The 22,966-nt window shown below is 42.0% G+C and overlaps 3 long non-coding RNA genes across 10 annotated transcripts in view; all 3 read right to left on the bottom strand.

Moving 5' to 3' along the window:
• LOC107317064 overlaps window positions 1-6,918 on the bottom strand; it is a 36,663-nt gene extending 29,745 nt beyond the window's left edge. For all 3 annotated transcript variants that reach the window (XR_001556708.2, XR_004307945.1, XR_001556709.2), the window contains exons 1-4: window positions 6,773-6,918; window positions 6,256-6,316; window positions 4,817-5,047; window positions 3,683-3,835 (exon numbers count right to left, since the gene is read on the bottom strand). This is a non-coding gene — a long non-coding RNA (uncharacterized LOC107317064). The remainder of the gene's footprint in view (window positions 1-3,682; window positions 3,836-4,816; window positions 5,048-6,255; window positions 6,317-6,772) is intronic.
• Window positions 6,919-6,951: 33 nt separating this feature from the next.
• Window positions 6,952-11,206, bottom strand: LOC107317047. Its single transcript, XR_001556694.2, has 3 exons — window positions 9,916-11,206; window positions 8,959-9,017; window positions 6,952-7,197 (listed from the first exon to the last, which is right to left on the bottom strand). It is a non-coding gene; the product is annotated as an uncharacterized LOC107317047 (long non-coding RNA).
• Window positions 11,207-11,928: 722 nt separating this feature from the next.
• LOC107317048 overlaps window positions 11,929-22,966 on the bottom strand; it is an 84,818-nt gene continuing 73,780 nt past the window's right edge. For 5 of the 6 annotated variants that reach the window (XR_004308010.1, XR_004308013.1, XR_004308014.1 and 2 more), the window contains 4 exons: window positions 20,697-20,838; window positions 19,230-19,341; window positions 17,790-17,980; window positions 11,929-11,966 (listed from right to left, as the gene is read on the bottom strand). This is a non-coding gene — a long non-coding RNA (uncharacterized LOC107317048). Of the gene's footprint in view, window positions 11,967-14,616; window positions 15,023-17,789; window positions 17,981-19,229; window positions 19,342-20,696; window positions 20,839-22,966 lie in introns of those variants that run through there. The other variant, XR_004308012.1, reaches the window with a different exon arrangement.

Consider the following 22,966-nt stretch of genomic DNA (forward strand, 5'->3'; position numbering starts at 1 on the left):
TTTAGGAGAAGAGAATGGAATTTACTTAGATATTAAATGGCCTAAGAAATCATTCTCAACAAGGAATAAAGCATTTCCTTTATAGAAAATCACGCTATAGAATAAGCGCTTAAGTTAATTTAAAGAGAAAATTAGGAAAACAAAGGCGGAGTGCCAGAGATGNCAGCTCACACCTCTGTGAGTTAGAGATGCAGAAATCCTCCCTCCCCTCCTGCCTGGCCCATGTGCTTTGCTGAACTGAAAGGTAACCCGTATCGATCGGCGGCCATAAAAGCCCAGCAAACACAAAGCAGCCAGAGGTGATAGAGATGTGAATTAAAAGCTCTGTTATGGCTCTCCACCTGATCAGGAGAACCCTATTTAGCTCAGCCCCTGGACAGAGTTGTCTTCCACTTTTGAGCCATTTTTCTTCTCCTCTTGCTTTTTCCAAAGAAATGATGACTGCGCACGGCTAATTAACAACAAAGAGTAATTGAACTAAGACTCTAACTATCTACCTTTAAATCAAAGGAAGGAGGCAACCAATAGTAAAATTTAATCTGTCCTCTGGGGCAGGAGACAGCTTACAGGTTCAAGTCAGATAGCAAATGTAGCTAAATGGCAGTCAGAAAAGATCATGTGACTGGGGGCTAAAAACTAATTAATCTCCATAAAGCTGTAAGTGAGGTAGGTAAGATGACTTGAAATCTGATTACATTATTGCATTTAAGGAGGGAAAATGCAGCATGTATTTTTCATGTTGATTTTAACCACCTGAGCCCTTAATGACATTTTGTACCTTGAAAGAAAAACTCGTATTTCATCCATATTTAAAAAGATCTACAAAGATGCTGTTGTCAGGAGCAGAGAGTTTACAGATTTAGCCTCAGTAATGGTGCAGAGTGCATTTCTAAACTTCTTTTCCCCCCTGTAAGCCAGGCGAAGATTCCAAGTTAACTATGGGAAGACACAATGCCAAGCACGAAACAAAAGCTAAAATAAGCCTTAGAGCAAGGATAATTTTACTGTATGCCCTGTTACAAGGAAAACATGCTGCATTCTAACTGACTGCTGAGGATGCATGTGCTTTGCTCCTTTGATTTGCAAACAACCTGCGATGCTAAATTCTGAATTAGTGGGAACAGAGCACTGCTTAAGATTTCTATTATTTATAACAGGCTACAAAGCAAGGAATACACAAACAAGCACCAAAATTAAGACTGCAGGCAGATGGCAGACCTCAATTCCGTGCATCCAGTCCAAATACACACTGAGCAGACCCTACCCTATGAACCTTGATGTGTACTCTTCAGCCTTCAGTCACAGCTATGGGCATAATCTTTGCCTCTTGTGTAGCAGCATCCATAGTAATGAATGGGACACACCACGCACACATTCCCCAAAGACAGAGGCTTTCTCAGAGTCAATTAGGGGTTCCTGCATGGCATTAGCACCAGCACCTGAATGGGGACAGCTTTATGCAATGAAAAAGTGTACTTTTGAAATGTTTGCAATATACTTGATATATACTGCCACACAAGTATATAGCGGCAATAAATAAATAGCATTTAAGTTAACAAGCACACGTTTATAGGTATAATAATGGCATTTTGCACTAATGCAACACCTTTGATCCCAGAATTTCCAAGTCCTTTGCAAGGATTAATTAATTAAGCTTCAACACGCCCCTGCACCAGATGTTATTAAAATACTTTTATGGCTTACAAATTCCACGAAAGATGTGCTTGTATTTCATGTCATATCGTGCCTCCCATCCAAGGCAATTACTTTTCTCCTCACTTGGCTCTGTGGTGCATGGGAAATGATGCTCGCATGGGCAGCTTTCAGCCTCTTTTTTGCAGGTGAGAAAGTTCAGAGGTTCGTATCCGTCCCTGCACCCCTCCCTTTAAACAGCTCCCTGTCATTTTCTCCTGCAGCCTCAGTCTTTCTCTCTTCACTTGCCATGTAGCTTTTTTGCTATGACCAATCTTCCTCACACACACTGAGATTTTCCAAGTTGCTCTTTAAAGTTAAGCAGACATTTTTTCCCACATGGTGAAATTGCCGTGTGGCTGAAAAATGTTCTCCTCACACACACACACCTTTTCTCTCAGGAGCCAAATCACTACACGCCTTACATCTTCATTCCTGTTTTTGCCAGAAGCCAACATGAGTTCCAGTTCAGAACCTACTTGCAAGAGACTTAAGGTAGAGCAACTTGGCAGCCAAACTTGTTGGATGAAAATGTGTGTTTGCAAAGTCTGGCACAGATGGAGGCACCTCTTGCATGAACCCTTAGTCTCTCTGGGGAAAAGACAGCACACAGGAATTAGCTCTCAAACCTAATCCTCTGCTTATCACTCTTATCTAGAGCTGGCTATGAATCCTTCCCTGCACTCCGATTTGTAGTAAACTCCCACACAGAGCAAAGTTTGGCTTCTTAACTTACTAGACTTCAGAAATGCCAGACACTTGAATTTAATTTCTGTTGGGCAATTCTCAAGAGAAACCAACTCTCTCCTCTCTTTCTTCCTGCTTCCAGAAGTTGGCTCTCAGGTACCTGATGAGAAGGAAGAGCTCACAGTGCTGCTCTGTAAGCAGGTCAGCTCAGAATTCTCTTCTCTACCTGATTTATTACTTACTGAAACTGCTTGTGTCTTCTAACCATCACTCAAACCAGACCAAAATTTGGCCAAAGAGTTCAATTTGTGGATGGCATAACTGCACACATGCACAGACAACCTCACTTCAGACACATCATGCCCTAGAAAACATACAAGTGCTCAGATAGTTTTAATGCTTCATTAAAAATATGCCAGCAGAGACCTTATGACGACTCTCTCTTTACCTATCTATGTTTTACTTACAAGGTAAAAGACCACATCACTTCTTTTTGCACTTATGGGACTCTTACTGACAGGGACTCAGGTGTCACAGATGAGCTTCAAACTCTCCATCATTTTACCCCTAAGAATCAGCAACAACCAGCCCCCATCTACATATCATTATTATCCAAATTTCTTAATACACCCGGAGATGGACCTCTTAGAGACCCAACAGCCACAGACACAGAATGACCCTCCACAGTGCCACAGGGCTTATGTTCCTTGGCTGCATGTTTGGTCACACATTTACATCACTACCCGGGGCATTTCTACAATGCCAATGATGGTCATAGGCCTTCACCAAGCGAAGTGTTTTTCACATTTCCTTACTGATGTGATTTTTCTTTGTGGTAGCTGCCAAGAGTCTTGGAATTTTCTTTATCTGAACTCTGTATTTTTTGCTATTCAGACAGCTCACAGGAGGTCAATTTTAAGCATCCTGTACTATTACTTCCTGCATGGCTTTCGTACAGCATTGTGACATACAATTTTGTGCCAGCCACATTTGGGAAATGCACTGACTGACCACCATAGAGTGGAACCTTTTCTGTTCCTTGACAAAGTACTTTACAGCTTTCTTTTTGAAGGAAATAAGACCATTCCTTTTATAGCCAAAGGAGAGGGAATCCCCATGCCAAACTTTAGATTCCTGACATAATTTTCCACCTACTCAGCTGTAACTGTGTCCCAGCACAAGCACATTCCCACACAATTCGAGGACATTGCAGCTTTCATGGACCCCTGGAGAGCAGAACCTACCATGAGAACACATTTTCCTTAAATAAAGAGGATCTTTTAGAAACAAACAGCAATCTTACCTCTTCAGGTCGCAGATAATGCAGCTGAGTCCAGCTGGGCTAAAGAAGTATTTGTACCATACAGATGTTGATACCACAGCTAAGCGTGCTTCAATAATTAATTACGTGAAGGTACTGAACAACCAAAATGCCTTGGCTGAATTTAGGCTGCACCTGCAAGGATGTCATATAATGCCATGTAAGATGCGATAAGGCGTCATGCTTTTTATTATCTTTTTTTTTTCGCTTTATCCTCTTACAGATCTACAATTTCTACCCATAACTTTCAAAGCCTATAAAGATTCAAGCATTTTTAGGTAGAAATGTTGTATTGTAATCAAAGGATTGGCCCGTGGACTGGGCAGTCCTTGCTTTTAGATACTTAAGGCCAAAAACTGGATACAAATCTATCTAAAGGTTCTTTAATACGAAGGATGGCAAGGAAATTCTGGTTCAATATAAGAGTCAATTCAACTATGAATCATGATTATAGATAATTCCCAGTGTGACATGATATCATTTAATTTCCAAAAGAAACAGAGGAAGTGGCAGCACTGCCAGGTAATAATATCAAGCAAAAAAGAAAAAGAAAAGGACTTTATAACCTATTCTGTGCATAGGTCATAAATTACCAATCAGACACGTAGTTCCCATTTAATATTTTAAAGTCTTGTTATATGTACTCTTTTTCCTTGTTCATGCTTTGTCTTTACAAATACACTTGGTCATAATGAAAATAAACCTGCTGAAGTCTCTGTGGCCTGAGACAAGCTATAACACATTTCTGCACCACGGGGTGGGCTCATGGGATACCTACTGAGAAAATGCATCCCCTCTGCGCATGCCCAGACTATTAAAATGAATTGACATGTTAATGCTGACAGGAAAAGAGCACAAGAGAGCTTGCTAAATTACTGCTCAGTCAGGCACTAGGAATTCCTGAGTGGCCAACTCCTGAGCAAAACCTGCAGCAAGGAGACGAGGGGGAAAAAGGAGAGGAAGAAAGGAGAAGGGGCGGGGGGGGGGAAGCAGAAAAAAAGGTGAAGTGGGTGGAAAAAGAAACTTTATTGTCAAATGCAACAAACCAAACAAACACTGAGGGGTTGTCATGTTAGCAACGCACCTACTCATAAATCATATGGATTTTAATCATACCTGCCACCTCAGCTTGCTTCTCCCCTGAGAAATTGTTTTCTTTTTGCTCCCTCCTTCACTCGCTTTCAATTATCTGGAAGCTGTTTCTCGTGTTTATTTATTTATCTAAAGTTCATATACAGTATGCATGCAGAAATTTCCTCTGGGGGACCAAGCCTAGGCAGATCATACAGGGATGCGGTGGAGCGTAGCAGCTAACAGCTCAGATGAATGTACTCAGTCTCAGAAAACCTGCTTTGGACCACAGTGACAAGAGGAGGGGAGGACAGAAAGTAATTAGTGTGTGTACAATGATGGATTATGGCTTAATATTCAGGCATTTCACCTTTTGACTGTTATAGGTAGGCCTACAAGCTGACAAACAAAGTCCACATTCTTGCCAATAAGGGGTGGGGGGGGGGGAAATAGAGAGAAAAAAGGAAAATAAAACACTCTTCTAAAACAAGCCACATCTTCTGTTTGTTGAATAAATCTCAATTAGATGTTTTATTTGTGTTTCAGACCTTTTATAGTTTTGAAAACATCATATATATGCTCGTACCCATACGAGGGGAACCTGAGGGAAAGCTGCTTGGCACGTTTCTGACAAGCTGGCATAATATTGTTTTTATGTCTCACAGCTTCTATATGTAACTTTAGTACGAAAGAGCAACTCAGTCTCTCCAATTTTAAGGAGGGAGTGAACTGCCAGTGACCTTTCCCCAGCTCTGGGAGGTGAACGTGTAGTACAGATCCATCAAGACATGAAGATCTTATAGACAACTTGAAGGAAAAAAAAAAAAAATAGGAAAGCCATCAGGTTTTTTTTAAGCCAGACCGAAGGAAAAATAGACAAGAAGAGTCCAACAGTGAGCTGCAACTACAGGTGAAACGGTTTTAACTCAAAACTGAGTTTAGAGCAGGATTCAGACTGGAGATCCACACGTATGGGTTAGGTCTACAGCAGGTTTTTTAGGGACGTTTGAATCTACATTTGCTATGGAAGGTATTGTGCAGTTCACGGACCATGTAGACAGCTCTCCCATTTGGAATACTTGTAGAAATTAAATGGTAAAGAGATTCAGCTGCCCATGCTTTGAGGTGGAGGGTGTGCAAAGAATTCCCAGGACCCCCAGTTCCCTTCCCATATCCAAGGAGCCCACACTTGCATGTTCTCTGTTCCTTTGCCAACTCTGCTAAACCCAAACAGACCTTAGAGAGCAAAGGGTTTCTTGTGCACTACAGGACACCAATCTTTTTGTGTAAAGAGAAGGCATGCCAAGGGCAAAGCACATCATTCAGGAGAGGATCCACACGCATTTATGTTGGTGTTGTCCTTAAGTAAGCGTGTGCAGGGGACCCATACGATACAGCATAAACACCAAACAATGACCAAAACGCATCCCACTGACATAATGCTCCACAAATAATGATGTTACCGTATAACATTATTATCTGACCTGGATCATGGCCGTAGAGTGGCAAGGAGCCCATTTCCTGACCTTTGTCTCTCGGAGGTACCTAAGCCAGAACACAAAACAGGTGGTTTCTTGTGAGCAAAACTTAGTTTTGAAAAACCATGTGCTTTCTGCCTGCAGCTTCTTCGACCTAAAGATCAAAGCCCTACAGCGTGTACAGTTCACTCCTCTGAAATGCCAGCTTCCTTGTTATAAATGACATGTTGCAGATTTGGTGCAACTTTTGTTTCATTTCATATTTTAATTTGCAATCTCAGATATCAAAGAAAGCTAAACTGACAAAAGACAGCTTGTAAACCTATTCAAGTGGAGTTTTCAATGGTTTACATAAATCAACCTATAATCTACTTTATTTAAATCTCCGAGTGTATAAAAGGCTGCAGTTTGTCAGAGTAAGATAAAATGCATATATTAATGAGAATATAGAGGAGTAACATGAAGCAACATTAAACAGTACACAGCACTAGGACATAAGCAGACTCAAGTCTCTGTTAGTTACCGTAAGTCTCAGTGAATCCTTGTGGTCTGGTTGGGCTCCAGCCACCAGGGAGGTGATGGTTGTTCTGAAGGACTTGTGCTGGCACAGCTGCCCAGAGAGGCTGTGGATGCCCCGTCCATCCCTGGAGGTGTTCAAGGCCAGGTTGGATGGGGCCCTGGGCAGCCTGGGCTGGTATGAAATGTGGAGGTTGGTGGCCCTGCCTGTGGTGGGGGGTTGGAACTTCATGATCCTTGAGGTCCCTTCCAACCCAACCATACTGTGACTCTGCATCAGCACAGTGGTTGCTCACAAACCAGGTACCCAAAGCCATTTGGGATATCCTTCCAACAGACTGGTGCCTGGTTGGTGTTTTCCATATGCTCTTCTACCACTTCACTCCAAAACCAGGAATGTCACAAATCTCTGATGGTTTCATACTTCGGGACCTACAGGGAAATGTGAGTTATTCCTTTCTTTTCAGTTGCCCAAGTTTTTACAAAAGATTAATCTCCACTAAATGGTCCAAATAAACAACCTTGTGCTGTCAGCAATGCAATTGTACTGTGTAGGGCCTGTGAGAGGTAAATGGATTTAGATATAACACTAATACATTACTCGCAGTCTCATGTTACTCAGATGACAGGAATAAGTGCCAAAGTTTTGACAGATCTTAATTTAAAACAAACAAACAGATAAACAAAACAAACAAAAAATCAAACAAAATCCCTGAGCTCTTTAGTTAGCTTCACTTCCTCCCAACCTTGCAGTAATGTGAGTTTTCCTAATGCAGTTGGGGGGAAAAAAAACTGAATAGTTACCATGGAAATTGCCACAAATCTTTTTATTTCAGACTCCTCCAACAGAGGAGCATGTTTATGAAGACACACATAGAATCCACTCATAGTTTACTTTGGCAGTGATATAACTATGTCTTTTTTTTTTCCCCCCCAAGTTTTACGAGGTGTTTCACAATAATTTGCTCCGCTCTTGTTCTCATTACAAAAGCAATATTAGAATGATAATGACTTACATGCTCTGTCATACTATACTACCCTGACCTTTTCAGTATGCTGCCTTTTGAAAGCTTGACAGGGCCACCTCTCCTGCACACGCTAACATGGCAGAGAACTGTGACCGGGGAACGGGAAGGAAAGAGAAGTAGATGACAGCATCAGACAATTTGCCAAATTCTTTTAAGCTTTAAATAACCTTTCTCTAACTCATCAGTTTTTTTTTGTATTTAAGCAGATTTCCTGTCTCTCCCCAGCACTGCATGTCCCTGGAATAGCACTGGTCATTCAGTGCAATGACTTATCCGCAGTAGGTGCTCTGCAAAGCAAGAGGTCTCCACCCACGCCCTGCTGTCTGGATATCAGTTTGGCCCTCTGAATTATTCATCAGCTCAGGAATAAAATCGGAACTTGGTCCCGCATGACATCTCTTTTCTCAGCAAACACAACCTTTATTTTGTTGCTTCAATGGTGGTTTTTTTGAATGTGCATCGTAGAGCCCAAGCCTGTCCCTTTAGACATGTGCTGTGCTTACTTCTGCAGGATAGGAAATTTTCTTCAGCTGCATTCCCTGCTGCAAATTCCCCTGTGAAAGATCAGGAGACTGAAGGCAGCTCCACACAGCGGGGCCAACTCATTGCACAGGCATGGAGTCACCAGGGGACATGCTCACACACAGCACGTTCCTCCTGCTCCCTCACTTGCTGGAGCAGAAAGCATCAAAAAAGTGTCCCAGAAGAGACCTATTTCAAATCTTCTGCCTCGTGTATGATTATTAGTGGGACAAGGCTGCATCATTCCTTCAAATGGGTATGGAAGAAGGCAGGAGTTTTTACACCACTGGAAACCATGCGATGGGGGAAATAGTCCCAGAGATCTTAGGATGGATTTGGTCGGTGGGGCTCCTTCTGGTCATCACTCTTTACCCTTTCCAGCTTTGATCTGCAGTGCTGGTAGCCATCCAAACAACACTTGTGTTGCCACTGATCTCTCGTTTTGGAATTGCTGTGGTTCAAAGGGAATCTTTTAGAATTCAGCTGACTTCCCTCAGACATTCCCTGATATACAACACTCGCTATCTTTCTTCAGCAGAGGTGGAAATTGAGAGGTGTTCAGCCTGTAGTACCTCCATCTCACATCTGTCCTCTCCCACCACTTTCCCAAATTCACTCACAGGGTGACTAAGCAGTTAATTACCTGGGGATTATTTGGCACATGGGATGCTTCACTGGACAGAACCAGGTTTGCAGGAGACCCTGTCCACAAAGGACAAAGATGAGCAACAAAGATAACAAAGATACGGTGATGGCAATTAACTGGCATCTTCCTGAAACACTGGCCTCGGGCACAAGGAGTTCAAGAAAGAACTGAGTCTTCCCAGGCCTGTCTCAGGAAAGCATGCCTTCAGAATATCTTTTAATCGCTATACGTGAGTTCTGAGTCAGCTAAAAGCAACACTCAGATCCAATCCGGGATGGTTTTATTTGCATAAGTCATAACGTAAACAGCAAATAGGTCTGTGGGATATCACTTGACTTGTCAAAGAAAATAGATTTTTGTTTAAGGAAGCATTAAATGGGAAACCAATATGGAAAACATATTGCACCACTCAAAGGACAGACATTTTTGATCCTGTATTCAACCATATCAGAGAAATGCCTAGTTATAACAATTTTCTCTCCATAAAAAGGGTTTTTTTGAATGAAACAAGCATGCAACACTTCCCTCCTTCCACTGAAGCTAAACGCATCACACACAGCAAAGGCAATACACCTCCCTTGCAACTAATGGCCTTGCGGGAGCATCTCTATCTACAGCAAACGTAGAGGGTAATAACATGGATTTCACACCACTGCTCCAGGTATGTGGGAGGAAAACTGTAACAGACCATCTCAACTCTTTGCTCTTCCTTCTCTGAGTTATGAAACAGAAAATGATAAAGGATTTAAAAACAAACAGCAAAAACAAAACCCACTAATTCCTCTCTAGAGGCTGAAAGAGCAGAAAAGTAGGTAGCAGCATGATGTTAACAAATCCCATGGGACCACTCATCCCAGCCATGGACTGACTATACGTGCATCTGAATGACATACGCAGCAACACCCCTCCTCTTCATACTTGAGACCAGGAATACATTTCTGGCCCCCTGCTCACCTTCTCCCAGGATGCTGCATCATGCACTGGGTCCCTCATTGAGTAGAGCCAAGGAGCTGCCGCAGGAAAAAATGCCGCAGGAAATGAGGTCAGCATCCATGGTACTTCCTAAAAGGATCCCCGTGTGACTCCTACTACCAGTACTCCACATCCAGCTTCTTTCCCTTCGCTGTTCTCTTCTTCACAAGTTTCTTTTCACTTTCCTCAGTGTTTACTGTACTTTCAATAGTTACGTGGCTACCATCCATAGGAGAACCATGGGAACTGGCAGGCAATGAATGACTGGCATGTAAAAGTTTTTCTTTTTTTCCCCTTCTTCTTCTACTTCTCCTTCTTGAAAACAACCTTGGCGAGCCATCAGATGAAAAAAATCCATTCTTCTGCCAGCGCCTACCCAGTGCCAGTGTCGGGCTATTTAAAGCTCTCTGAGAAGTGGTATGGAGGAAGGTTGCATCAAAGCAGTGTAACAAGTTGCATCTTTTCCCTCCATATTGAAAATAAGACGCTGAGCTCTCTTTTCTGCTCATACTTGACTCAAGTTAAACATCCAAGCCTCTGACATAAATGTACACTGTAGGAATCCATAATAAAGTACCACAGTTAAAACTAGCAACTGCATTTTCGATGTGAGAGCATAATCCTTATTGTTACCGGGGAGTCTGGATCCTGCCACAACAGAGGTTTTTTTGTTATATTACATGCCTACCAACCAAGACCTTTTATTTTATAGCTCCCTATGGTAGGGAGAGGAGAAAGAGTGGATTTAAGTTTCCAGGGAGCTGTCGGCCTTTGTAATAAGGTACATGGCTCACTGCTAGTTCACAAAGGGGGTTAGCACTAGAACTGCAGCGAACTATTCATCCTGCCAGCAAGCTCAGGTGAACACAGCGCTCGGAGCCAAACGGGAATGCTCAGTCCCATTCACCCAGTAGCTATATAATGTACCACAAGCTGAAAGCCGTTCACTGAGCCAGCAGGAAATTCAGACGTTAGCAAGAACTGGAACCAGAGCTGCTGTGATGGATGGCAATATCCAGACCCTGGGAAGTGTGTAGTAGTGCTGGGTTGTGTGTGTGTGTGCCATAAGCACGGGAGTGCATCACTTTCAAGATCAGTGAGCAAGTCTGGGAAGTCAGGGGGCTGAGGTGTTCCTCCTCTCCTCCTCCCTGGGAAACTGTGAGCAGAAAGTGATGGATTTGATTTATTTCCCATTGTCAGCTACAAGGAAAGGAATGAAACTAAGAGTAGAAGGAAAAAAAACCCCACAAAACAAAAGACTTAACTCTAGGAGGGAAAAAGGCCTATTCCCAGGGGAGAAATGTGATACTCCCCAGCTTGCCCACTATCAGCACTCCAAGGCCCATTCCCAGCTGCTCCACATTCTTGGGTTTCATCACTCAACTCTGAGTTACAGGGGAGCATTAGCACTGGCCACTCTGCTCCTGCAGCTCTGTTGGTACTGCCCATGATGCACCGAAAGAATATGACCTGGAAAGGCTGGTGCTCACAGTGGAGATAGCACTGGAACCCTCTCTGTCCTTGAGTGCACAGAACAATTTACTTCTTGCAAGGTGAAATTATGTCCAAAATGACCAAACAGGAAGGAAGCTTTAGCATTTTTCATCTTTTCTATTTTTTTTCCTCTTTTTTTTTTTTCTTTTTTTCTGGGACAACATTCCAGGAAATCCTACTGAGTCTACAAAGCAACTCAGTTCAATGGGTGTGGGAGGAGAATGTGCCCATTGGTAACCCTCAGATACACACTAGGAGCCCTGGGTGACCTAGCAGGACTGTTGCAGCTCATTTCAACCTCCCATACTGAAGTCCCACTTCTCTCTTGACACCTTTCCTTCAGTCGTGGGCTCTTAATAAAACATTAAAAACTACAGAAGAACTAAGATTGGAAAATACCCTTAGGATCAAGTCCAACTGGAATCCACTCCCACAGTGTGCACTCACCATGTCCCTCAGTGTCACATCTCCATGGTTCTGGAACACTTCTAGAGACAGCAATTCCACCACCTCCCTGGGCAGCCTGTGCCAGTAAACACCTATAAGGCAATAAGATATTAGTAATTACAAATACAGCACTCTGATCTATATTTTTATCACTTGATTAAATCAAATAATTTATTACTAGGGGAAACTGAGGCACAGTTATTTTAAGAGCCTTCTGAAAGTAAAGGGGTAAATCACTAGGCTGTCAATAGCGGGAATTCAATACAAGGTGGTGATATTCCCAAAGCTCATTTCAACACGCCCATCCCAAACCAGGCACGTCATAACCACTTCGTTGCATACACTTAACATGGAGCTCTGAGAGCAAATACTGTCCGTACCGACCCAGAATACTGCCAAAGCTCTGAGATTTCCCCTAGGACCTCACAAAACACACCATAGCTTCAGCACCAGCTCTCTGGAGGCTTGTCTTCTTCAAGGGCAGGTGTCAATACAGAAGGCAGAGATGGGGCTCATCCACCCTCAATCATCATGGCCTAGTCCTGCCATCAGCTCACCCTTAGCAAGAAGAGCACAGACGGGCTATCACAGTGACCCTGAGCAAGCAGAGAGCATGGAGATGTGGTTCTGATCCACGCTCCCAATCTGCAGAGTAGGATTTCCATAATGATTAACTCCTCTATCCCTTGGAAAATTCACTTTTCTGTGCAACAACTGCAGACGATTCCCCTGTACACCCTTAAAAATCTGTCTAGCTAACAGATCCGAAAGCCCAACACCTGTGTGTCAGCACGAACAGCTGTACGCCTGCCACTGCTCCTCAAGCTGCAGAGGATGCCACATGCCAGTTGCTTTACTCAGGGCAAGTGGGGAGGGCCAATCCATTGGAGAGAGAATACAGCATAATTAAGAAGCAACATGCTCTCTTGCTCCTGCTGCCCTGATTTTATTCCCCCCCCCACACACACATACACTAACTCTGTTTAAACAGCACCACTGATGTTATAATGCTGATCTCCATGCTTGCAGGGCTGTGAACTTAGGAGGCAGGAGCTCTCACAGCACTCATCAGCTGGCATGTTAGAATAGAGATACATCCAGTTCAGCTACATTTTTGCCTTTTTTTTTCTCTCTCTCTCTCTTCCCTGAGAAATATCCTCGCTAAGAAAACTTTTCTTGGAATAACTAACGGGAGACACAAAGTGTGCAGAATCCAAACGCAGGCATTCCGCACGCTGCGTGACGGCAACAAACGATTACATCCACCCTGAAACATTCACAGACAGTCATGTTTGTTTTCATTGCGTTCCAGATATCAGTTGCAATCAGTCTATATATATATATTTCTTTCCCTCCCGTGTGTGCGTGTGTGTGTTCTCTTTATATACAGAACCAAAGGAACATTCTGTTAAATCAAGCCTTCAAAACCTGCATTCTGAGCTTGTAAAAAAATGCAAGGAGAAATAAAGAAAAGAGGGATTTTAAAATGAAGCTCAGGGTCCAGTTGGAGCCATAATGTGAATTTATCCTCGGATGAATAATTTGCCTTGGTATTCCTAATTTGGCAAGTAAAGAGTGCAACGCTGCTTCACAGCCATAGTACCTTTGTGCTCTTAATCCACCAGGGGCTACCTATACTTGTCTGTCTGTACATTGGATCACTGCTAGTGGAGGTCTGAAAAGCATCTCCAGCAATCTTTAATTCATGTGATTAAAAATTCAAAAGAAGCCCTTGTACCAGCTGTTAAACTATGTTAGTAAGCTGTAATTCAGAGTTCAAATCCCAGCAAATTGAAGGTTAGGTTAACAGGATCATTCAGTGGAACTGCATTATGTCGTAGCAACTAGAACAGTAGGTGGACTGTTTTATACAGGCTCATTTGCAGAAGATAAACTAAGGATGAGCAAACTCATAGCACTGCAAACCTTGCCTTGGATTTATTTGCCCCCCCTTCTCTTTCTGTGGCATGATTTTTTTTCTTCAAGTCTGGCAGATGAAACCAACTGTGGGTTTTGTTTAATCTTTGCACAGATAGAGGCAGAATAAAATCAGCATGAAGTGTTTTGTTTAAGATTATCTGGAATCTGAGAAATGTGTTTTTCATCTCTGAGACTAATTAGTTTAAGTATAACAAAGGTGAAATGAGTCTGATGGTCTTAAGTCTACTGTTCATTCTCCCTCAGTAAACAGTGAGAAAGTATAACAAAAAAGAAATCCACCTTATTTAGAAGAGTTTGCTGTGATTTATTTTTTGCTCGGTCTCGTCCCAGCATAAACTTACAGGAAGTCTGGAAGAATCAACCTTAAGTGCATGTAAGGCCAGAAGTATTATTCACAATTATTATTTATTATTAGCACTACAACAGTCATTAGTTTTCAGCTGCAAGTGAAAAGCTATTGTGGAAAGTGCTGTGTATAAAATGACAGTATTTGCTCTCCAGTGCTTACAGCCTTCCCAGCTTTACAGAGCTTGCAGGGAGAAGGTGAGAAACAGGATGTAATATCATCTTTAGTTTGCAGATGGGAAATTATGGCACAAAGAATCTTTCCCAAAACCACACAGGAAGCCTGCAGAACTAGAAGCTGAATCCTGATCTCTTGAAGGCTTTAACCAAAATACCATCCTTCCTGTCTATTGAAAGACTCCTACTTAGTATATAGTGGGCTGTAAAGCAGACCTTTAATGAGCCCACACCCAGAAACTAGATGTGATCCCATGCCCATAATACACACAAAAAAACTAAAAAAACTATCATTTCACTTGTGATTCTGGTGACTTTGATAAGGTAGATTTTGTGCAATAGAGAGCAATTCTGAAGAGGGAAGTCAATGGGAGAGGCTAGGAAGGACTGATGGCTTGCCAGATGAAAAACAGTGCTGAGAATGAGCACATCTAGATGCTGGGAAAAGGAAACTTGAGGACAAGAAACAGGTGAAGAGAAGCTGACGGAAGAATGGACAGCTTTAGTAACAAAGCGCAGGAGTTTGCACAGGTAGCAGAAGAATACAAGTCTGTAGTTAGGAATTTCACCTCCTTGTTGGTAAGAGATCCACTAGTGAAAGCCTCAGCAGACTTTGCATGCAGCCCTTCTAGTGATTTACTCACATGTCTGAGGGAAGAAGTCATGCATCCTTTGGCCATAACACCTATAAACATGAAATTGATTCTTATTTCCTACTTAAGAGAATATTTATTCTGAAATTACTAAAATTCCTAACTATTTAAAGAAAATAAATACACATTTTAAGCGATTAACGTGTGTTTGCCTGTATGTGATCAACCTGCGGCTGGTTTCTTCCCTTTAAATCCTCCATTAACAAATCATTCCCGCTATGGGTCAGATGTCATGACTAAACACATGGCACTCCCCAAACCCTTTTAATGTTTCAAGAAATAATGTTTTAAAATAACATTGTCTGACCAAGGGCTGCGTAAAAGTTGTGAAGGACTTGGCCTCGTAATTTAGAGTCATCATCATCAACGGGCTTTCACTTGGATAGCACCTTTCATTCAAAGATCTCAGAACACTTAATTTAATTAAGCCTTTCAACAATGCCATAATGCAGCCAAATGTTATAATAACTGCTTGTAGAGGTTTGAATCTGAGACAAAGAGAGGTTAAATGAGTCTCCCAAGGTCCCAGAACAAATTAATAACATCGCCAAGAGGAGGTTGCAAAGCCAGACCCGCAGCCCTCTCCTTCACCATCAGCTCCTTTCCTCCTCTTCCACCCTGACAAATGGATATGAACACAGGGGCTTTCTGAGGACTGTGGTCCCCATCTTCCTGGGAAGCAGTCTGTGTGACACTGAGGCTTGTGATGAGGACCCCATCCCTTATTCAGGCTGTTTGGAGCCCTGCTTTCACTCTCTAGACAGTGAGCCAGGTTTGTGGGCAGGGTTAGCTACCCCATATAATGGGTGGTAGTAACAGGAACGTTTCCCCCCAAAACAAGATTAGGATAAGTCTGTCACTGCTCTCCTCCACACCAGCACTTCCTCTGGGCTACCTGAGGAAGTGGGATTGTTTGCTGCTTTCCCATGGCTACAATCTGCACTACATTCACGGTGCACTGAGCGGTTGATTTTGCATTCTGTGAAGACCAAAGCTGGGTGAGCCCCCAGGCACCTTATCTGCACAGAGGGGCAGGGCTCAGCAGGACGAACACACCTCATCCTCAGCACTGCACAGTGTGCTCCCATGTTTTCTAGGAGGTCCCTTGCACAAGCTGCCTCATCCTGATTCCCTGAGCCTGGGAGATCTGAAGCACATACAGGCTGCAGTGGTATGGCTCCAGGCCATACAGCACGCACTAAGCACTACCATATGTCACAGAGGCAGCTAGACAAAATCTTCCCTGAAATGTGAAGAGGAGTGCTGGATACACACAAAACTTCGCTAGTTTCAAACCAAACAGCAAAGGTTTTGTAAAACAAAACCGGTTTACTGCTGAGATTCAGCAGCTGCTTTCAAATTTACAAATACGTTTACGTTCTGCAGAACATAAATGAGAAGTGATGGCTTTCTGAGCTTGCTGCCAGAACCCCGAGGTGGGGATTTGCCTCTTCCCAGGTGCTGCTGCAGCGTTCACAGCCCCACGACCTGCAGGTGGAGTGACATGGGACATCCTCTCAGCCCACAAAGAAGGCCTGGAGCTCCTTGGCATGAATGGCCACGGGCTTTACAGGAAGGATTTGGCCATTACTATGCTCAGTATTTCCCCATCATGGAGGGGCTCCAAAATTAAATATTTGACCCTCTGGTTTTGGGAACGGTCGGCAAGAGATGCACCAGGCCCACACACGCGTGCAGGATGCGTGGGGTCTCATCAGAAAGGCCCCATCACGCACTCCTCCAACTCTATAATCTCATGAACACAAATATTTAGTGTCCATCCCAGCCCCAGATTTATAAAAGGCCATCTGTTAACTGCTTTCACTGGTTCCCAATTAAGCCATCTCCATGGTGGGATTGATGCCACTCACAGCTGACACGATACCTTCAATTTGAGCATAAGATGGCTATTTGAACTAATTTCCTTATGGAAAGGCCTTGTATAATTGAACGGTGGTGAAAACAAGCAGGGTTGGGCAGAATTACAAGCAGGGCCTGTGCTGCAGACAATACCCATTACACCAGTAACATCTAACTAAAGCACAACATCATACGATGCTTAAGAACATGGACTTTTGCTTTTTTAAACCATCGCCCCGTCTTTATTATTGAGAAGTTCAAAATGTGGGGTTGAAGGCTAAAAAATGAAAAGACAGCAAACAATCCCAATTGTATTTTTTAAATCTAATTATTTTAAGCACGATTTCAGAACACTGGAAGCTGGAGGCAGCGTGGTAAATTATACAAATTCCTACCAAATTATGTGAGTTGAGACTACCTTGGAATAGTTCAAGCTTATCTGTGTTAATTAAGTGAAGTAAAAATATGTGACTTAATACATTAAAAAATGTAAAATATATGATATAAAAAATATAAAAAATATGTAACCTTCTGTCTCAAAGGTTAAATGGGCTCAATTCTCTGCATGTGCAAATGAGTGCCATTCTGTTGCTTTAATCACCATCATCTCACTCACCCACATGTCATGGAATTGAACGGATGAAAACTTGTAGGGTTCAAGCTTACCTTTAGATTCCTTCTCCATGAAAGACAGAAATCATAGAATCATAGAATGGCCTGCACTGAAAAGGACCACAATGCTCATTTGGTTTCAACCCCCTGCTACATGCAGGGTCACCAACTACCAGCCCAGGCTGCCCAGAGCCACATCCAGCCTGGCCTTGAATGCCTGCAGGGATGGGGCATCCACAGCCTCCTTGGGCAACCTGTGAACAGTGCGTCACCACCCTCTGGGTGAAAATAATCTGATGGGACCATTCTGCTGGTGGGAGAGCTCACCTTGACATGACTCCATCATGCATCCTTAGTAGTGGCTCATAGATGTGACCAAGTAGAGGCAGAGCCCACAGATGGAACCTGGCTTGGCTCACAACCTTGGTGGAAAGCTCCAATATTTCCCTCCAGCATCTCTTCAGAGTGTCACGAAGCTCACCTTTGGAATTTCTTTCAATGAACTGAAGGTCGCCGCCCTAATTGGTGCACACATAACATGTTTTTAGTCACGAGATACACAATTTACTCCAGCATCAAGAAAACATTGGGCTGACACTTTATTAGCTTTATTAACTACGTACGATAAACCCACTCCTCTGCTTGTTTCAATGGTAAAATAAACTCCCAGCATGGACGGTGGGGATGGAGCACGGCAATTTGTTTCAGCTCAGGCCTTGTGTCCTGCTCCCACCCGCGCCCCTTGGCAAAAGCATGGCCTGCGCTCCTACAGGTGTTACATTTTTTACTCCCCCAGTGACCAGTAACAGTGCTATTGGATGAGCATAATATATCTCAAAACAATGTGCTGGCATTGCTGAGAACGTACATATAAGGCCACTGAGGTCCACACAGCAAGGATTGCACAATAACCCATTAAAATAAACATTTGCAACCACAGATAGCTGGCCTGAAATCCCTGCTCTGATACAAATAACATCTGGACAACTTTTGTATGCATCTTCCAGCATAAAACACCCTTGAGAAAAAATAGAAGGCAAGCTAAAAGACAAAGGACCACTAAAGATTTTATTATGCTATGGGTGTGGTGCCATAAATTTTAGGAGATTCAGGCAAGAGTTGCCAAGCCTGAATTTAAACAGCATGTTGTTTTTAAAAGTTGTAACATTAGTGACGAACAAGTCAGTATTCTTACATAATTAATCCAGTGTGAAATAGAGTGACTGGAAGAGATCCAGTGGTTTAAAAATAACTCAATCATTTATAAGATCCACAGCTCTATAGGATTTAACATTAAGGCACAGGAAGTGAAGGCATCTTGGTATGGAGCATGCTGTTTTAATTCCACAAAAGCTTTGTGAATTTGGCTTAAATGGAGCTCCCTGTACAACAGCCCTGCGCCGTGCAGAAGCGAGGGAGGTTCCTCTCAAGTGGTCACAGGTTTAATGTCTGGGTTTTTGTCAGCAGGATTTGATTTCATTTTTCCTCTCTCCACCATTCGGAGATGTCTTTGGCTGGAGATACCACGAAAGAAATGGAAATGGGATTTATTTATTTATTTAATGCCTAACTGGAAAGACTGGGAGGAAGACAAACCTACACAGGGAGCTAAGGAGTGTCTTCAGATGAAATGCAATCACAGTATGAATCTGAATGGACTGCAGCCTTCAGTGTCATTTGTGAATGGAGTTTTCAGCTGGCCAGCTGCAGAAGTAGGTATATATGGGAGATACAGCATGAGCAGGGCATGTAAAGATAGAGACATACCTCCAGGTGAAATCCTCAGTCATCGCTGACCCAAAGTCATCACTTACGTTTGCAAACTGAGGGCTCAGTTCTGCAAGTTTGTCTGACATAAATCCCCACCCAGCAAAACCACCTGCAAGAGTCAGACACGGTTACAATCAGCGTTTCTGCAAGCAGTAAGAAAGCATCACGGCTAGTTATACTGGAGCCCTCCCCTTGCATGTTCCAAAACTGGAGGGTTGACAGTCCACCCAGCCCACCATTAGGGTGCCAGCTCAATGTCACCTCATTACTCACTGCTTTGTTCTGCTCTGTGAAAGCCCTCACCATGACACAGTTAGCCCCAAAGAACATTGGGATCCCTGATAAGGGGCGTAAAGAATAAAGCAAGTGGATATAAGGTGTCTCTTCCTCAGCAGCCCGTTTCCCCTTTGCCTGGTTTGACATAGAGGATGAGAGCAGATACATCAAAATTGTAATCTTGAATGATCAAAATAAATCACATACAATTGATTTTGACTAATGTAAAACTAACTGAATACATTTCTGGAAACAGTACTTATGAATTAATAATAGTGATTAAGATGAATTAAACACACAGACTAAATTCTGCTCTACAACATGCTGACTTCCATGGAAACTGTGCATGCAGATAGGGTCTGAGTAGAGCAAGTTAATTCAGAATTATTTTTATCTGTTGAATCAAAGTAGTATGTAAAAAAGAATTTATGTGACTAAATAACATGCTAAACTTACCAATGCTTATTGAGCTTTGAATATTATATTCTCAAACTATCAGTATATCTGCTTAAAAATGCAAGAAGTGGCTTTGTGAAATCCATCAGTGCCAGACTGAGGTGGACTTAGACTAAGGGAAATGTATTCCACTGAAATGCACCATGTGGTATCACCTGTGAGGATTTACAGATGTGTACTTAAGGAAGATTGATTCAGGCAAGCTCAAATCCATCAGGTGGATAAATAGTGCTTAAGATTGTGAGTAAGAACTGCAAGGGATATGGGTATCTGAAAGGTAGCATGTGTCAGGTTAAACTCTCGTTGTCTGGTATCAGTTCAGATTAATTCTGATGAGAATGTCAGTAAAGAACATGTAGGTGATCAGAGGAAAGCCTGTATTGCTGGAGATTGAAGTAGTGAGGTACACTAAGATGAAGCAACTTCTGTCTATGAGGTAGCCAGTGGGGGGGTTGATTAAAAAAATTAAATTTAAATTTATTAAATTTAAATTTAAAAAAAGCACAATATATAATATGTTGTCTGTTTGCTAGATATTAACAGGAAAATATTCTGTTTTCCCATCCACAGACGTTTGCCAAAAGGGAGACCACAGTTCACCTTTCTAACGCAGACCTTGCAAGGTCTAGTGCAAGGGAAAGGCACTTCTGCATTGAAATAGTTTCTTGGAGACTCTGATGGCTCTTCTGTATATGATAAGCTTAAGCAAATATCTGCTGCCAGATTTCTTACCTTAGAGCAGCTGCAAACACCAGATGCTCTAGTTAGTTGACCATAGCAGAATTTTTCTGTAGAAATCTCTTTTGTAGCAGAAAATATCCTTTCCAGGAAAAGGCTGTCGGGAAAGCCATAGTTGATTTGAAGTGTTTTCTCCCTGTATTGTTAAAATACAGTGTTAGCTAAGAAAGTTTTAATCGATTTCATTTTTATCAGCAACTTGAAAAATCGTTGTGATTTACTAAAAAGATGGTATTTCTGGAAATCCTTTCGTATGAAGAATGTTGTGGTTTCGAATTTTCATCCAAGAGTCGGATTAATTTCTTTCCTAAAAACAGAAAATATGTAATGGGAAGGGATTTCCATTTTCTACCCAGCCATGACATTTAGTGGCATTATTATAATTAGTTATTTTCATTCCTTTCAAGTAGGACCATTCATAAATATTGTACGTCGTAACAAGTTGAGTTTGGGCCTAAACACAAGCTAGTTTATACAGAGTATGGCGGTCAAAACCAGAATCTGACTTTAGCAAAGTATATATATAATTTAATGAATTTGTATGAAAATATAATTACAGGACAGGTCAGACTATGTTAAATATCAGTTTTTAATGATCAAAGAACCAAACTAAAATAATTCAATGGATATAAATATTCCAGTATTTTCATACCAGTATTGCTGCTATCATGGAACATAAAGCAAATCATACAGTCAAAACTTGGCTCTCACTCTTCAAGATACTGAAGGCCATCCAGAACAGTCATTAGGTAGATATAAGCTATATATAACATAGAGTTTGCTGCTAATTGGTAGAGGCCAATTACAAATTAATCCAGCATCCTGATAAAATAACCTTCAGTTTTCAGGACTCTGATTTTTATTACTCCTTTGACACGTGAAAGGAAAAAAGAATTTTCAATTGCATTGACCTGGGCCTTGTAAATCAACAGCACAAAGGAATGGCTTGGAAATGAAATTCTTAACACTGTCAGTATGACCTAGAGCAGGGACACTGATGTAGGTACAAGTTTTAGTGTTTATATCATTCACTGGACCTACTATAGATCAGGAGCTGGTGCTACCAAGCTTGGTGCCCAGCAAAGAAGCGGCTGAGAAGACTGTTGAATATCAATCAGCTATAGATGACCAACCTTCTGGAGTTGAGAGCAGTGCAGAAGAGCCATTTGCTTGAAGGTATAAATCTGGCAGCAGTTGTCCAGGTACAAATGTCAACAGTTCCCAGAATGTAGACAAAATATTTTTGTCAGATGCTTTAGTACCCCTTACATTTGTGATGGGAAGATACATCAAATGATCTAAGCTGTAGCATTCCCAATTCAATCTGTAACATCTCCATACATACATACGTATTTTAAACGTCCTAAACTTTGCTACGATCTAAATGAAGGGGGAAAAAAAAAAATCAGTCCCATCACTTACAGATCATGAATTAGAAAAGTGATTATTTTCCTTTAGAGAAGATACCTACTGAAAAATGGTGACATTATGCTCTTTTTAGATGGATGCTGTGGCTTTTATAGACGCTCTTGGTACAATCCATTTCTGTGAACTGCATGCTAGAAAGTTTTACCACTCCATTATAGATAAGTGTTATGACTGGGCTGGGAACACGTGCCTTGGTGCCACAGCATCTTTTGGCCTGCACTGCCTACATGCAAGGGAGAATAGCTGCAGTTAAGCTTGAAGTTGGGTAAGAAGGAAGTGAAGAAGAGCTCTGAGCACTGAAGGTACAAAATGGGAAAACAAATTTGTCCTGTGAGCAGAGACCTGGGATTTGCAATCCCATTCAACCACCAATTGACATAAAACATTACAGCAATATTTCACACCTATCTCTTGTCTGTTTAATCCTATGCCCCGTTTCTCTGATATAATGCAAACAACCTTTCGTATAATCCAAATCCAAGCTATAAAATCAAATATTTGGCTCGCATTTAAAAATTGCCCGAGAGAGCCATGTTACTCTTTTTAAAAGTAATAACTTTTTAAAAGGTAGAATTGCATTATTATTCTTTGACTTATTCATAGTTAATAATCGGAATAGATTGTTTCATCTGCAAAGCTGACATTTTTACACTCTCTGTTTTCAGTAATATTAAAATGCAGTCCAGCCCCACACAACTTAAGATGAAATATTTCATGCAGTATCAGCTTTTTGTCAGCCATTGGATTTGTGTACCCATCAAAACTGCATCTTCTGAGAAGAGAAAGAATTAAGAAAAAGTCATTTACCCAGTTAATTCTGTAACCATTGATTTCAG

Source organism: Coturnix japonica, chromosome 7 (genome assembly GCF_001577835.2).
Source record: "Coturnix japonica isolate 7356 chromosome 7, Coturnix japonica 2.1, whole genome shotgun sequence".
Taxonomy (NCBI): Eukaryota; Metazoa; Chordata; class Aves; order Galliformes; family Phasianidae; genus Coturnix; species Coturnix japonica.